Consider the following 14,866-nt stretch of genomic DNA (forward strand, 5'->3'; position numbering starts at 1 on the left):
TATAAGCTAACAAGCACCTGATTTGTTACTGTCTGTGATAGGTAAATGGTATCACATCACACATGTTGATTGGGACTAAAGAGTTGCTAATTCTTATTCTAAAGGGATCTTTTAAATTCACAATACCAAAGTCTGTCACAGCCATTGATTACAAAACTATCTGCAACGATTAGGGTCATTTTTTGTGAATCTTAAGAGAGAGATATACATGCACACAAACACTATCAAGAGGCAACTCTGTTCGCTTTTCTCATAAACATATACACATACACATTTATATTCACACCCAACCTTATACTTTTCCTCCTGATTCAGAGAAAGTTCTTTCACCCTGGCATCTCAATATCTCCTTCTCCAGTGGTGCCTCCTCCACAACAAAAAAACATGATCAAGTTCCCTTTTTAACTTTGCAACTCTCTGGCTATTGTCCCTTCCTTTCTCCCCTTCACCACTTAACTTTTTAATTTTTTGGAAATTTTTATTGAGATACTTATAGATTCACATGTATTTCTCAGAAATAACACAGAATCCCTTACACACTTTGCCCAGTTTTCCTCAGTGGTAACATTTTACAAAACTATAGTATAATTACACAACCAGGATACTGACATTGATACAATTCACCAATATTATTTAGATTTCCCAGTTTTACTTGTACGTGTGTGTGTGTGTGTGTGTGTGTGTGTGTGTGTGTGTGTTTTTCTATGGAATCTCATCACCTGTGTAGGTTAATGTATGCACCCAGTCAAGATCCTGAAAAGTTCCAACACCACAAGGATCTCTCCTGTTGCCCTTTTATAACTAAAACACCTCCCTCCCACGCCCCCTTCCCTAAATTCTGGCAACCACTCTGTGTCCTCAATTTCCATAATTTTGTCATTTCAAGAATGTCATATAAATGGAATTATACAGTATGTAACCTTTAGGAATTGACTTTTTTTCGCTCAGCATAACTGCCCGAAATTTCATTCAAGTTGTCATGTGTATCAATAGTTTGTTCTTTTTTATTGTTGACTGGTATTCCAAGGTATGCATACAGTACAGTTTGTTTCTACCTGGCTTTTGAGAAGAGTAGTTAGCTTCTCTACTTCTCATGTTTCATTCCTCAATCCATTACAATGTGACTTCTGCCCATACTGCTCCACGGATATCTCATATGCTGATTACATATTCAATGGACAATTTTTAGTACTTATCTTTCTCAAACAGCTGACACTACTGATTCATCCCTCCCCTAAAACGCTCTTCTCCTTTGGCTTCTAGTCAAACCATTTTCTCCTGGTCGTTTTATACAGTTTTTCAGTCTACTTTTGTAGACTCTTATGCCCCTTATCTCAGTCCTTAGTGGTGAAATCCTCCCAGCATTCTATCGTCAGTGTTTTCACTTCTAAAATTCTACACACCCTTCCAGGGTAATTTTACCCACACTTATAACTTCTACTGCCCCCTATATGCTGAAGACTCTGCCAAGATCTTTCTCTTAAATTCCATATGAATATTTTCAAATGCCTAAATGTTTTATCTTCTAAATTTAGTGTCTAAGACTGAACTTGTTACCTCCTTCCTCTGTATGACTGACCTAATTGCAGCCACCTCCTTTGCTTCCTATAATCTCTATCTCTATGAATGGCATCACATCTATTTAGTCATCTCAAAACTTCAGACTCATCTCTACTTCTTTTCCTTCACCCTCCATAGCTAATCAGTCCCTATGTCCCATCAACTCTATCTCTGAAATATCTGAGTTTATGTCCTCCTCTTACTCCTCACTACCATTTCTTTAAGTTCTTATAATTTATCATTTCTTTTGGATCAACAACAACAGCTTGTCCCTACTTCTGGTATTTCAAGGCCATTCTCCATACTTCTGCCAAGGTCCTCTTACTTAGACACCTATCACAAATCTGATATGTCATTCCTGCATTAAGATCTTACAATGGCTCCCCACTGTCTATGTGATGGAGCCTGACTTTTTAGCACAACATACAAAGCCCTTCTATCTCTTGCCTGCCTCTCCATCTTCTCTCACCTCTGGCACATCTACATCCTATGCTGTCATCATTCCAAACTACATGCCATTCCCAAATGTTGTGTCTCACAAACCAGTGATTCAGGTCTCCACATGAGGAATCTGGAGTGCTTTCTCAGGGAACCAAAATGTAGTTGGGACTTCCAGGAGGTCAAAAGAGTTGAAATCATTAATTGGTTTAATATTCAGAGGAAAAAATATTAAATGTTTGAAAATATTCTAAACTTAAAAAAAATTTTAATATTTTAACATGAAACATATTTGCTTGCATAGCAGCCATCTGGTTTCTTCAGCTCCAGAGGATGACACTCAAATACCCACCTGAATAGGAGGGTATTTTTTCTGTCCTGAATAGGACAGAAAAAGATGTGAGGTAGTTGATATAAGCTTTCTAGATGCTTGAATGAAACACAAAATAAAATCTAAGTTATGGATTTTTTTCAGACATAAGATCTTTTTCTCTCCTAAGAGACTAAATAGGGACAAAAAAGAGGAAATAAAATTTGCTTTTGATAAAATTTGCTATTTAAAAAGTACGCATTAATAGTTCTTTGAATATCTGATATTATTTTCTCAGATGTGTAGGATCCTCAATTATTTAGTTTTAATCTTCTGTCAATCTTCTTGCTATGCTTTTAACCAGTGATAACAGACTGATCCATCTATACCCCTAGGCAGTGTACTCTTCTGCTTATCCACATGGTAGCAGCGTGTTTCAAATTAAGGTCACCAGTGTGGGAATATAAATGAGTACCCAAAATGCTGGCAGAAAGCAGCTGCTCCTTGTTTTACATACATAAACAGAAGACTACCAAATAATGATGGTAACAAGGTATCAAAAAGTCCAGAGTGTCCTGTCAAGACGAACAAAATACTTTCAAGAAGGAGTAATACGAAACATGTCAAAGACAGGCATGAATGGTATTTCGAGGTAAAAACAGGAAAACAGACCAAGTTCTGGTAAATACTACCTGGCAAAATCCTGGTAAAATACTACGTACTTATTTTTTTTTTTTAACAACTCAACACCTATAAATGAACTGATTGTAGGTATTTAAATCCTGGGAATATAAAATTTTATAAGCTATAAATTTTGAAATGCCAATCCTATTAAGTATATTTTATGTTAGTTCTATAGCAAAAGGTAGCACAGAATCCTTTTGATGACCCTAAATTGATTCCTAACCACTGAGAGCTAAATCAGAACACTGCCAGGCTATAAGAATTGTAATGACAAGTCTAAAAGTTGTTTGTTATAGGAAAATCATTACTGGTATATAAGAAAGCCCTTATTTTTAAGCGATGGGGAAAAAGCATTTCAGGGAGGCAAAATTCACAGTACTTAAAAGAACAGGGCTCGGTTTAGCCTAGTCTCCCTTGGGAAAATACGTTATTATATCTCAGTTTCCTCAGCTGCAGAAGGGAACAATAAAAGCACCAATCTCAATTTGATGACTAAATGAAATAATTTATGCAAAGTACTTAGAGCAATATTTGACAGTGTTCTAGGCCCTTCTAGTTCCATACTATGATTCTGCTAACAATCAGTGCTGCACACATACTCATATTTTTAAATTCATATAAAGGACATAAAGAACAGCAAAGAACTTTGAATTGATGGACATATTTCTATCACTGATTCATTATTCTTCACTATATTAATCTGTTTATGTCTGTGAAGAGTGCAGCACATCAGTAAAAGTCATTAGCTCAGAAGTCAGGTCCAGGTTTCCCAGTTCAAATTCAGCCACTAAAAAGCTGCATGACCTCAGATAAGTTACTTCTCTGGGAAAGCAGGTAACACCTTACATCAAACAGATATGTTTCCTCTGTGTCTAAAAGAAAGACATTTTGGGATCAAGTAATGTAAACATGTAATACAAATTACATACATATTGTATACATGTATATAATATACAAAATAAATTTAAAGCAAAATAAATTTATTTCCTCTCCTTCTAATATTTGATATAATTTTTGAAGTAAATAAATGAATTACAATGATCTGCACTGTCACATCAAAAGCAGTTATAAAGACTATTTTTCAGACTATGTAACGTCTGCTTTAATAGCCAAGACATTCTAAATTTAAGTCTAGAGTTTCAAAGGACTCAGTAAGTGAAGCCCACTTGTTGAAATGAACTAGGAGGTGGTAAGTTTGAATGAGTGACAAGATTTAATTTTTAAAGATTTTTTCATAAAGCAGTAATAACTGTTCTTAATTTGTGAATAGAAATGTGAATTCAAATATGTTATCAATAATTCCATATAAATGTCTGATGGGGGACATCCTGCTTTTAAAAACTTATTAAGGATTACTTGTAATTGCTATCATTAAATATCTGTTTATAAAATAAAAGAATGATTGTAATAAGATATTTCCTCTACAATCTTTTTTACACAGTGAATTCTACTTTTACTTACATACATACAGAATATAATTACCTGTCCTTATTACCACAAAGTATGAACTAATAGAAATAATTCCACTCATTTTATAAGTAGGTCTCTATGTTATAGATGTGAAAAATCTGAAGCCTAACAATACTCAATGAAATTTAATAAAGATAAAACGCAACTTTGTTCATTGACATCAAATATCCCGATTAATATCTAAGACAGAAATGGAATACATTTTAATCTTTCCCTAATCTCAAAATTGACAACCACATGACAAAGCATTTCAATTTATATCATTCTATAAAATATACTCTGTTTAAATTAACATTAGCTTCTTAGTGGGATTCTGAGGGAAAATGTTCATGCATGACTTGATTTCAAGGCAATGAGAAATTATTGGAGCATTTTGGTTAGGGAAGTAACATAACATGTTAAAAAATGTAGAGGGAAAAATTATTGAATTGGTCATAAATTAGATATAAACAACAGAAAATATGCCTAGAGTCTGCTTTTAAAAAAACAAATAATTTGTATTTTAAGACAGGAGAGCCTGTTATACAATAATCCAATCCGCTAAAGTCATCATTAAAAACAAGTTGAAATAATTTCTATTTGAAGTTAGATGACCTGCGCTGACTAAGCTCATATGTACAAACATTACAAGCCACGAGTGCCTGAAGTGAGAACAAGCAATTAGGGTCAACCAAAGGAAAACACTGTTATCTCTGACTCAAGAAATATAATATATTCAATAGAAAGTACTTGTAAGGTATGTACATGTTAGAAAATCACTGAGGTAAGTGTGAAAGACAGCCAAACTGGCCTGTTTTATCCCTGACTGACTTTGGAACCTCTCTGTGCTGATGCCTGTAAAACGAGATATGTCAGTGGCTCATAGAGTTGTGTGGATTAAATGGGTCAATGTGTGAAAAGTGCCCTGAAGAGTATCTGGCACATTAGCAAATGCTCAATAAATGTTGTAATTATTCTTGTGGTAAAGATGTTTTACTCTGCTTAGTTCAACTCATGCTTCTGTCATCTCTGTCTCTCAGAAGCATTCAATCGGTTTTGAATGACCTAAATAATTTCCATTGTTGCATAGGGGCTATCTAAACTAGGGATGGATAATAATTTTTTCAGCTTTAACGGCCAGACAGATTCTGTTACAACTACTTACTTCTTTTGAAGTAGCTTGAAAGCAGCCACAGATAATACATAATGAATGAGCATGATTGTGTCCCAACAAAACTTTACTTATGGCCACTGAAATTTGAATTTCATATTGTTTTCATGTCATGAAATATTGTTTTGATTTTTTTCAATCATTAAAAAACATAAAAACCATTCTTAGCTTACAGGCTGTACAAAAACAGGTGGTAAGCTAGTTTGCCCAAACAGACATTGATAAATACAGAACCCTCTTGGTCAGAATTCCTCCATATATAAAACCAAAGTAATTGTGATCATCTTTCCCAACTTTTAAATGCTCACATAGCAAAATTTGTTTTCACATGAGGAATAATGTCTAATTCATGGACCCAATCTTTTCCCTAACTTGCTCCAGTCCAACATACTACATAAAAAATCATGGCTAACCCAGTGCAAAAAGGCTATTGTACTTAGTATCATCTGAGTCTCAGGCCATAGTGTATTAAGGATATGTTTACAAAATTGAAAGTTTCACTTTCAGAGATCACTATAACATACAAATTTCTATTATAATGTTAACTTTATTTACCAATGTTTATTTTACAAGATAACTAGAGCTGTTGCCTTTTTGTCATTAACACAAAAGAAGACATTTATCCAATCTTACTAAACCCCTGCCAACAGACATAATTGTTATAAAAGATGACAAAGATGGAAGCTTATCCCTCATCAACACAGAATCAATATAAATGTGACCCTCTTACACTATGTAAAACAGTGCATATTGCATGACGGTAGCTTTGAACAGAACAGGGTGCATCTAAAACACAACAGAAAAATAATCTTTTGTGGGGTTTTTCCCTATTTCCTTCATTAAAAAAAAATAAAGTCATATTTGCCCACCTTTCATATGACTTCAATTTATAACAGTTTAAAAATCCATATATCCGTTAAAAGAAGATGGAAATGCAAATACCAACCTGGGTGCTACTGCTCCTTTTCAGAGATATTTGCATATTTATCTGCTACTAAAATAGCTGACGAGTCAACTTTGCAACAAATCCTTAATTCCAAGGGAGACTTATTAATGGACACCTTTTAAAAAGCTCGGCATTCCCCCTAGGCTTTGTGAAACTGCCATTTTAAATTTCATTTAAACAGTGAATCAGTGCTAACTCCTAAATAAAACAGAAGACTTTAAATCAACAGCTAAGACAATTTTTGATACCTCCCTTTGCTAATCCATCACCAAGACCTATGATCTGACCTCCTAAGGATTGCCATCACTTCTGTCTTGGTTAGCACCTCCACCGCTTTTCTAGACCAGCCATTGTCATCTCTCCCTGACTGAAATAGCCTCCTAGCAGCATCCACTCTGATCACTCTCCTCCACGCTGTTCCTCCCACTATAGTCACTCTTCAAACCTCATCCTGTTTCTTCTTCAAGGAAGCCTTCCCTGACCTCCCTGACTAGGTCAAGTTTCCCTGTTAGCATCATGTACCTCTCCTTTATGGGATGTGCTTATTAGAACTTGTAGATAATACTGGTTTTATTTGCTTCTATGCTTATGTGATTAGTATCTATTTTCTCCACTAGACTTTAAGTTTCATAGGAGCAGGACTGATGGATTCCCAATACCTAGCACAATCCTGGCATATAACAGGAGTCTAATGATTTTGCTGACCACTAAATATGCTATAAGCCATTATAACATCATTTGTATACATGTTGAGAAAATTATTGTTGCCACCGAAAAGTCACCTGGTAATTATTTAACTGATAATTAATATAAGGTAGTGATAAACCTCCATTAGCCAAAAAGCCTGATTTACCAGAATAAAATCAGATGTAAAGCTACATCAATTTATAATACATAAATATCATCTTAGGCATCTTGTGAAAAGCTTGGTTAAAAGCTTTTACTTTTAAAAAGTTAACTGAAAAAAGAGTTGTATTAAATGACACATCTTAGAAACATGCTGCTATGGTCTAAACATGTGTCCCCCCCAAATTCATATATTAAAACCTAACCCCCAAGGTTGACAGTATTAAGAGGTAGAGCCTTTGGGAACTGGACACTATGGCGCATGCCTATAGTCACAACTACTCAGGGGGCTGAGGTGGGTGGATCACTTGAGTCCAGGAATTTGAGGTTTCAGTGAGCTATGATCATACCATTGCACTCTAGCCTGGGCAACAGACTGAGACTCTGTCTCTAAAACACAAAAAGACGTGGAGTCTTTGGGAGGTGATTAGTCACAAAAGCAGAACCACTGTGAATGGGATTAAAGTCCTCATAAAAGAGGCAAGAGCTGACTGCTCTTCCACCATGTGAGGGCACATAGAAGGCACCATTTATGACAAATAAGCCCTCACCAGACATCTTGATGTTGAACTTCCCAACCTCTAGAACTGTGAGCAATAAATATGTGTTGTTCATAAATTACCTAGGCTAAGGTATTTTGTTACAGCAGCCTGAACGGACTAAGACACATGTACAAAAAAGAACAATAGAAAGTACCAGATTCTTTCTGCCTTTCCTGAAATACATATGATTAACTCAGACCACTCTCCTGAGCTCCAGACAAGTATCTAACTGCCCACACTGTCACTTGTGTGTCCCCAAAGCAGTTACAACTTGATATTTTTAATTCTCCCAAGTCATTCTTCCTTCTTGCATTACCCTGGTGGAATGTATCATTCCCCATGAATTTACCTAAGGCAGGTATCCAGATGTTGTTGTTAACTGTCTCCTCTCCAAGTCAATCACCAAGTTCTGTTGACTTATGTTCCTAAGAATATCTTGTTTGTTCTCTCCTTCTTCCCTCCTGCCTTTATTCTGGTCTTCCTCCAATCCATATTGTTACTAGGTTGATGTTTTGGGGAGAAAAATGTGACTCCCCTACCTGTTTCCCCCACCAATATTTCTCTGATTATCTCTGAACTCCTTAGCAATATATACAAGACCCATCAAGACCAGAACAAACCAACTACAAATCCAATATTAATTGACCCACTCTCCCACCCTTTCTTATTTAACTCATACTCATCCTTCAAGAGTGAGCTTAAGTACCATATCTTTCAGGATGCCTCCTTCTGGATTGGAAATCCCACCTATAGGCTCTCCTCTACCATAACACTTCCAGTAACATGCTGAAACCACCTGGAGCTGGATCATAAGCCAACAGTTAGCATCTCTTCCCACCTCCACAGTGACATCATGTTGGTTGCTAAAGGGACCAGAAACCTAACAGCAGATGCAAAAAGAAATCTTACCTGAACTGCCCTGACCTGACTAAAGTAGAGCATTAAAAGAGTCAGCTGCCACAATTCCACCCTCACTTGTTCACCCCACTACCCCCATCTCCAGTTAGGGAGGCACTAACCTTGGGCACAGGGACATTCCAGAAAACAAATTGTGTAAACAAGCCTCATCAGAACTTTCCATCCTTTAAAGCCCTAAACATCTTCCTTTTGTTAAGCTGGTATATAAACCTTTACCTCTGGCTGTTCAGGGAGTTACCTATTGTTGAGTGTTCCCATATATGTGTGAATAAACCTTGTATTTTCTCCTGTTAATCTATCTATTGTCAGTTAATTTGAAGGTCCCCAATCATTCAGACCTAAGTTAATGGAACAAAAGTTTTTCCCCCATGGTGAGAGTATTTACACAATGGAAAGCTGTAAAGGCTACAAGCTACAAATCAGGTGTTCTTCTTCTGTGAAAGCCAGTGATAAAATATTTACCAGAATATCACTGCTTCTCACCCTGCACTCTAATTCTCCATGTTGCTGTCTGTGGCTCCTCAACCAGAATTTGCTTCTAAAGGTAATGAATCATTCATATTTATCTCTGTATTCTCAAAGCCTGATTTACCTAAACAAAACTGGATATAAATCAACATGTGCTGCATCAAGTCCTAACAAATAATGATCAACACAGGCATCTTCTGTAGAAGGCTGACACACAGTGGGAGTTCAAAGTCATTATTGAAGAGTGAACATAAGAAAGTTTAACAAATTACAGAGAAAAATTATTTTTAAAACATTAAGCACTTATAGTAAAGTTTTTCCCTCTCCTGTTAAAAATTAATTCCCATGCCTAAGTGTTTAGGGGGAAGTATACTGATGTCTGCAATTTACCTTGAAATGCATCAAAAAACTATAAATAAGAATAAGCTAATGAATATAAAAAGGGGTGGGAAGCTGATATGTGATAAAGCAAGGACAGGAAAATAAGATCTAAGTGGTAGATAAATAGGTATTTACTGTAAAATTCTTCCAATTCTTTGAGGGACACCTGGAGATTTTCATAATAAAATGTTGGGGCAAAACTGAACTGTCATTTTTTTGCTCATGAGGTGTGCAAATAGTTTTTACCTTCATTAAAAGCCTATTAAGCTCTTTCAATATACCCAAGTTCTGGAAAAAAAAAATCATGCCTTTAGGATCCTGTGAGGAAACAAAGTTTTAAATACAACACTCAAACCTTCCCTTGACGTCAATGGGCATATAACAAGAATATAAAAGGAGGCCCACAGAGCATACGTCTAAATATTAAGAAGTTTTATATCAAGCTAATGAATCTGTTAACCAAAACATGGTCTATCCTCCAAACTTGACAAATATACACCATCATAATAATATGGAAGACTAGGCTCAAATTTAGAATGTTGGACTCCTAAGAAATCCCTATCTCTTTTCTCCCTACCCTGGCTCCATCTTATACCCAAACGAGGCTTGTGGAGACGCCCACCCTTCCATGCCCCTGTCCACAGTCCCTGGCACACAACCCATAGTTACTAGTTACCCCCATGCCTATAGACATACACAGCAGTAATATGCTCCCTATACCATAAGACAGAGCCATTGAAGAGGCCCACACAGGCCCTGGGAGCAAGCTTGGGGCCATCTCAGCAGGGATTTCAGGGACCCTCAGAACAGGAACATAGTCTAGAAGATGAAGTGAGGTGAAATGAGATGCAGACATGAGTTGGGCACCTCCCTTCACCCCAAGAATTGAACCTGTGGGACAGGGCACAAATGGAAAAGGGCCCAATTAGGGTCCTCCAAAGTACAGAGGCCCGTCTTGTCTGGGTCTAAGGACTGTACCAGCAATTCTATACAAATTATTTGGTAATCAAGACGGGGGAAATTAGGATGCAGGGGAATTTTTTTCTTTTTAACTAAAATCAGTATTTAATGTAAAAATGTTAAATTAATTCATTAATCCAATATTCATTAAAGTTCCACCATTCTACAATTAGGGATACAGTGTTGAACAAGACAGATAAGGTCTCTAGCCTCACAGAAATTACATTCTAGTGAGGAGAAACAAGTAAAAAACATATAAGTAAGATTATTTCAGATAATGGCAAATGTAAAACAGGCTAATGGGATGGAGAATGATGACAGAGGTTGGAAAACTATTTTAGGAAGGGTTGTCTGGGATGACCTCTCTGAAGAGGTGACCAATGAGCTGAACTGAGGAATATAAAAGAATCAGTCAGGTCAAGATGCGGGAAGATGGGAGGGAGTGAGGAAGAGCACTCCAGGCAAAGTAATAGGGGACCTAAGGCAGTGGCAAGCCTGGCAGTTTCAAAGGGTACATGTGTGCATGTGCTCCATAAAGGAAAACATTCTTAATTATAATAAACATGTGCCCTAGCAAGAGAAGGGTCACGAGCTCTTTTAGTATGCAAATTATCTCAGTCTGTATCTAAACACATACATTCTGCATAAAGTGATAGTTCTAGAATATCTTGTTTTTCTGAACATATTATTTCACTTTATTCTACCTATAAAATTGCCCAGTTTTTTTTTTAAGGTTAACTTATCTCTCCTCCTTCTACAGATCATTCTTTTTTAGACAGCAATTATCTAATCTGTAATTAACTCAATATTTTGCATCTCTGTTTCCCATAACTAATTAATTTTTAATCATTTGAACACATTATACATCCACATGGGACAAAAAATGAAGTTAAAGTAGAAATCCTAAGCCTTGAAGTTCTCAAGTAAACTCATTTTTAGTTTTCATGTACTCAAGATCCAGCTATCTCATATTAGAATGTAAGTAAGAATGAAGCTAAGTTCTTCGTTTGACTTCAGAATTTTGCTTTAATTCACAGCCATGAATGACTTTTAACCACCAGTATTAGGGTGTTTTTGCACTGCTATAAAGAAATATCTTAGACTGGGTAATTTATAAAGAAAAGAGGTTTCATTGGCTTACAGTTTTGCAGGCTATGCAAGTATGGTGCCAGCATCTGACTGGCTTCTGGGAGGCCTCAAGAAACTTTTTTCTTTTTTTTTTTCTTCTTTTTTTTGAGACAGAGTCTTCCTCTGCCACCTAGGCTGGAGTGCAGTAGTGCGATCTTGGCTCACTGCAACCTCTGCCTCCTGGGCTCAAGCAATTCTCAACCTTAACCTCCTGAGTAGCTGAGACTACAGGTGTACACCACCACGCTTGGCTAATTTTTGTATTTTTAGTGGAGATGGAGTTTCACCATGTTGGTGGCCAGGCTGGTATTGAACTCCTGACCTCAAGTGATCCACCTGCCTCGGCCTCCCAAAGCATTGGGATTACAGGCGTGAGCCACCACACTCGGCCAGGAAGCTTTTATTCATGGTGAAAGGCAAAGGGGGACCTGGTGTTTCATACGGCAGAGCAGGAGCAAGAGGGAGGCAGAGGCGCCACACACTTATAAACAACTAGATCTCACAAGTACTCACTCATTATGGCATACTATTGTGAGGACAGCACCAAGCCATGAGGGCTCTGCCCCCATGACCCAAATACCTCCCATGAGGCCCCACCTCTAACATCGGGCATTACATTTCTTTTTCTTTTTCTTTTTAACCAAGTGTCGCTCTGTCGCCAGACTGGAGTGCAGTGGCTCAGTCTTGGCTCACTGCCACCTCCACCTCCCAGGTGTAAGTGATTCTCATGCCTCAGCCCCCTGAATAGCTGGGACTATCAACATGAGATTTAGGCAGAGGCAAATATTCAAACCATATCACCACCTCTTTTCAAACTCCCACAATCCACAAATTTGTTATTGGTCAGAAGAAGGTATTAAGGAATGTGTGGACAAATAAGAACAGAATCACTATAGCTTCTAAGAACAAAAAAGAAAATGGGTTTGAATAGTTATAAAATACATTAAAGATGTTTTATTAGACTTAATGAAAGCTGACTGTGATCATTTTATATTGTTATGAAGTTACAGTACCAGAACAATCAGTAGATAATTAGAAGCAAGTCCTGGTTTCTTACAACAGCTGTGCCACTGGCTGTGCTCTTAAGCCAAAGAACCTTTCTATCCCTTCATCTTCCCAAAGGTTAAGAGAAAAAAGAAAAAGAAAAAATTTTATAAGAGAAATCAGAAAGCACTTAGCATTCTGAAGGAAAAAAAAAACTATTATATAAATCCAAGTAATAATTAGCTTATCTTTCTTACATTACAAATTAAGAAAAGTAAATATGTCATAAATTAAATAGCCCAAAACTGTCAGAATTTAAATTGGCCCTGTTCTAACTGAAAATAAAGGAGCATATAAATACCAAACAATGTATTAATCTTATACCCCTTTATAATAGCTCAAAAGAAAAATCAGACAAGAAAGCTGACTTTTTGTTATTATGAGCACAAAATGCAACTCTAGCACTAATCAAGTGTGTAAGTTGAAGAACTGAAATTCTACTCATGTAAATTTCTTGTAATTTTTTTCCAAATCCTAAATCCCACTCCCCTCTAATTATATGCTTAATACCATATATATGTAAACACAGATACATGTGCACATACACACACAAATTAATTGCAAAGTTCTATGGTATACATAATAGACTGACAATTTTCTGAATGTAGTCTCTTTGGAATAATTATGAACAGAATGTAAAATGGCTCCACACTAAGAAGCACATCTACCATTGGTGTAGAAATAGTAAAATACTCTGTGAGCTAATGCCACAAAATGGCAGCAGACACTTCAAATACAATATGAATCATTAGTTAAGTTTTTTTTTTTTTTTTTTTGAGACGGAGTCTCGCTCTGTCGCCCAGGCTGGAGTGCAGTGGCCGGATCTCAGCTCACTGCAAGCTCCACCTCCCGGGTTCACGCCATTCTCCTGCCTCAGCCTCCCGAAGAGCTAGGACTACAGGCGCCCGCCACCTCACCCGGCTAGTTTTTTGTATTTTTTTAGTAGAGACGGGGTTTCACCGTGTTCGCCAGGATGGTCTCGATCTCCTGACCTCGTGATCCGCCCGTCTCGGCCTCCCAAAGTGCTGGGATTACAGGCTTGAGCCACCGCGCCCGGCTATTAGTTAAGTATTATTAGCAAAACCCAAGACCACGATATATTTGTTCTACTCTGTTAGAATAGACTTTTCATTTATTAAAGTTTAATTTGGAAAGTAGAAGAAAAACATTCTTTTTCCATTATAGTAATATATGCTGACATAATGAACCTAAGAAAGCTTAATTTACATATCTAAAGATTTCAAGGCAAAGATTTTTAGATTAAAAAAATTTTTAGCTCAAACATTTTTATTACATAGTTAAGTTCACAATAATATCTGATGTCCAAAAATCTTCTATTCTAGTAGGATTTATAAGTGCCACTTAAAGTAAGTTGAGGCCCAACATGTATCATTAAATAAGACCATATCATATTCGGATGGCCTTCATGTAACCAATTTTGTTTTAAACGGGATCTGCTTTAAGTTGACTTACAATGCATTAATAATAAGCATCATTCACACAGAGGTATTCAATTGTGTTACAGTTACAGTTATTACACTGAATATTCTACTATTCCAGTGTTTTTTAAATGTGTATTTTGCATCATATTACCTAATTTTTTTAAGTAGCCACTGTTCACTTTCAAGCTTTTTCATTTCCTCAGCAAAATAATAACTCTTGGTCATCAGAGGCAGCCAAATATCAAGCCTTAACCATCTGTCAACTGGCTTGAATTCAGCAAGCATGCTCCTGTAGTTTTAGTTCTAATTGTGTTTAATGCCGCACTAATTATTTCAATGGGGAATAATTTTGTACAGTCAAAGTTGACTCATTTTATAAACTGGAAGCTCCTCAGCTATAAATTGGCAGGTCTCATCCTTCATTCCTCCTAAGCGTTGTGCCAAAGGGGAATAAGTATATGGTTGCTCTGTGACCAAATGTCATGTGCTGGGCAGAAACATTGATCCTGGCTATTAATCACTCTGCAAGCCCTCCCAGTAATCAAAGGGCACAGCTGCAATGATATATGACCAGTGTCA

General features: G+C 36.7%; 1 protein-coding gene across 3 annotated transcripts in view; it reads right to left on the minus strand.

The window, feature by feature from the left end:
• SKAP2 (src kinase associated phosphoprotein 2) overlaps positions 1-14,866 on the minus strand; it is a 209,655-nt gene that overhangs the window by 106,608 nt on the left and 88,181 nt on the right. The window lies entirely within an intron of this gene.

Source organism: Macaca thibetana, chromosome 3, assembly GCF_024542745.1.
Source record: "Macaca thibetana thibetana isolate TM-01 chromosome 3, ASM2454274v1, whole genome shotgun sequence".
NCBI lineage: Eukaryota > Metazoa > Chordata > Mammalia > Primates > Cercopithecidae > Macaca > Macaca thibetana.